This window comes from Triturus cristatus, chromosome 11, assembly GCF_964204655.1.
Source record: "Triturus cristatus chromosome 11, aTriCri1.1, whole genome shotgun sequence".
Taxonomy (NCBI): domain Eukaryota; kingdom Metazoa; phylum Chordata; class Amphibia; order Caudata; family Salamandridae; genus Triturus; species Triturus cristatus.
Genome location: NC_140594.1, coordinates 1,118,376,312 through 1,118,379,907, shown reverse-complemented (window position 1 = coordinate 1,118,379,907; position 3,596 = coordinate 1,118,376,312).

The following is a 3,596-nucleotide window of genomic DNA, read 5'->3' as shown; positions in this document are numbered from 1 at the left end:
ATGAGGAACGACGTCCTGAACCACTGCCGATCTTGCCCCACATGCCAAGCCAGCGGGAAGAGTGGTCGGAAGCTGAAAGCCCCTCTGCAACCCTTCCCTGTGGTCACCACCCCGTTCGAGAGGGTGGGGATAGACATTGTGGGGCCTCTGGACCCCCGCACGGCACAAGGACACAGGTTCATCTTAGTACTGGTGGACCATGCCACCCGCTACCCCGAGGCGGTGCCCCTACGGACCGTGACAGCTCCGGTGGTTGGCCGGGCCCTAATGGGGATCTTCTCCCGGGTAGGCTTCCCCCGAGAAGTCGTCAGCGACCGAGGCACGAACTTTATATCCAAATACATGAAGTCCCTCTGGCAACAATGCGGGGTCACCTACAGATTCACGACCCCCTATCACCCCCAAGGGAACGGACTAGTGGAGCGTTTTAACCGCACTCTCAAGGGGATGATTGGGGGATTGGAAGAGCCCCTCCGTCGCCAGTGGGATGTACTACTCCCGTGCCTCCTCTTCGCCTACCGAGAAGTTCCCCAGAAGTCCCTCGGTTTTAGCCCTTTCGAACTCCTGTACGGGCACCCTGTGCGAGGGCCCCTCAGCCTAGTAAAAGAAGGTTGGGAGATGGCCCCCCTAAAGACCCCTCCAGACGTCTTCAAATACCTCCTGGCCCTACGCAATCAGACCCGGCGCTTCAGAGAGATGGCCAAGGCGAACCTCGAGGCCAGCCAGGAGGACATGAAGAGGTGGTATGATCACAATGCCTCCTCCGTTGAGTTCGAGCCTGGACAACAAGTATGGGTGATGTCCCCCACCGAACCATGTGCCTTGCAAGATAAGTGGACGGGGCCCTTCAAAGTGGTCGAGCGCAAAAGCCCCGTCACTTACCTCATCGACCTGGGGACCTCCCGGAACCCCCTTCGGGTCCTCCACACCAACCGACTCAAACCACACTTTGTGCGCTCAGAACTCAGCCTCCTGATGGCTACGGACAGTGGGGCAGAGGAAGACTCCGAACCCCTCCCGGATCTTCTGAAGACTCAGGAGAATGACGGCTCCGTGGACGGGGTCCGGCTCTCTGACGCCCTCACTTCGGAGCAACGCCAGGGCTGCCGGAACCTCCTGCTGCAGTTTGCTACCCTGTTCTCCCTCACCCCCGGGGTCACCCCGTGGTGTTTGCACGACGTGGACACCGGGGACAGTCCCCCTGTCCGACACCGGGCCTACCGCGTACCAGATCGGGTACGGGCCTGCATACAGGAGGAAGTGGCCAAGATGCTCACAATCGGGGTCATCGAGCCCTCGGACAGTCCCTGGGCCAGTCCGGTTGTATTGGTCCCCAAAGCCGCTGCCCCCGGCACCGCACCTGAACTGAGATTCTGCGTCGACTACCGGGGCTTGAACGCTGTCACCCGGACCGACGCTCATCCGATCCCCCGAGCAGATGAGCTGATCGACCGGCTGGGGGCCGCCCGCTACCTCAGTATCTTCGACCTAACAGCGGGCTACTGGCAGATCGGACTCACACCCAGGGCTCAGGAACGGTCAGCCTTCTCTACCCCCGATGGCCACTACCAATTCAAGGTCATGCCCTTCGGCATGAAGAATGCCCCCGCCACGTTTCAACGCCTCGTGAACCAGGTCTTGGCGGGGCTCGAAGAGTTCAGCGCTGCCTACCTGGACGATATCGCTGTATACAGCCGCCACTGGCCCGACCACCTCCGTCACCTCCAAGAGGTCCTACAGGCCCTCCAGCGGGCCGGCCTCACAATTAAGGCCGGCAAGTGCCAAATTGGCCAAGGGTCTGTGTTAGAAAGGATAGACGGACCGGGAGGGTCGGCCGGGGTCAGGAGGAGAGGTCTCCGGGGAGAGCCGTCTCCAGCGATCGTACAGACAAGTAACTTCCCCCCCACAGACAGATACCACACACGGATAAGGTTCAGTGTTCTTTATCAGCACTTCTTAAGGTACGGTTGAATGGTACAAGGAGGTCTGGACTCAGGGGTCCCCTCGATTCAAGTCTCTCAAAGCAGGGTAAGGGGTAGCGGGACAGTCTGTCTACCAGTCAGGTAGTTTGGATGAGATGATGATTAGCTCACAATCCTCGAGCTTAGTTGGTGCGGGCCGCGGCAGCGCCAGCAGGTCCCGGGAAGATGGTCGATGTACGGTCCGCGGCAGCGTCAGCAGGTCCCGGTGAGGATGGTCGTTACAACGGGCCGCGGCAGCGCCAGCAGGTCCCGGAAAGATGGTCGAGGTACGGTCCGCGGCAGCGCCAGCAGGTCCCGGTGAGGATGGTCGTTACAACGGGCCGCGGCAGCGCCAGCAGGTCCCGACGAGGATGGAAGTTGTAGAAGGCCGCGGCAGCGCCAGCAGGCAGGACGATGGTTCACAAGAGCGGGCTACGGCAGCGCCAGTAGTCCGTCAAGGCTGAGTTCTCTCGGTGTCTCTCGACTCCAGGATACAACTGCCTTCCTGCTCCGGAGTTGCCCCAGTTATAGGGCAGGCGCTCTTTGATGTCCGGACCCTCGCACTTGGAGGTCGGAGGGCCCGGGATGAAGGTGTCCAGACACCCAGCAGGGGGTGGAGCCAGCGCCTGGGGGAGCTGGAGGCGATCGGCACCTGGCGGGGGAAGAGCTCTTGACACTTCGTCCTCCCATTGACCTGCCAAGTGGTCCGCTCACCTCCCGGGTGGATGGTGGTGCCGGGATGTCGGGGCCGGTCAGGCCCGGGGTTAGGGTCGGGGCGAGGCCACGCGGCCTCGTGGTGCAGGGCCCAAGATGGCGGCTTGAACCGGCCGGGGGAGCCGGTGGGGCTGGGCCCCGTGATGAGTAGAGGTCCGAGGGCAGAAGATCCGTCGGGAGACGGGGTACGGGTGCTTTTCGTGGGTTATGCCTGGTGGGCCGGAGCTCGGGCCCTGTCGTGCGGGGAGGGAGCAAGCCCTTTGTGTGGCCTGTCCAACATGCGTCCCCCCCAGCTGAAGGCGGGGAGAGTCACCCATCTCCTTGGGGACTCTCTTCGTCGAGGCGGAAAAAGCGGGACAGGCCATCCGCGTTGGCGTGGTCTTGGCCTGGTCGGTGCTCCACAGTGAAGTCCATTCCCTGCAGGGAAATGGACCAGCGCAAGAGTTTTGGGTTCTCCCCCCGCATCTGCATCAGCCACTGCAGGGGTCGATGGTCGGTTTGTACCCGGAAGTGGGTACCGAAGAGATAGGGCCGGAGCTTTTTGAGGGCCCACACCACTGCGAAGGCCTCCCTCTCGATGGTGCTCCAGCGCTGTTCTCGGGCCAGGAGACGTCGACTGATGAAGGCCACCGGCTGGTCATGACCTTCGGGGTTTAACTGAGAAAGGACGGCTCCGATGCCGTGGTCGGAGGCGTCGGTCTGTACCATGAATTCCCGACTGTAATCGGGGGCCTGGAGCACAGGGGCGGTGCATAGAGCGGCCTTCAGCTTCTCGAAGGCCGCTTGACAATCGGGGGTCCAGTTAATCCGCTTCGGCTGGTTCTTGGACGTGAGACCCGTGAGGGGCCCCACGATGCTGCCGTAGTCCTTCACGAACCGCCGGTAGTAGCCGGTGAGCCCCAAGAAGGCTCGGACCTCGGT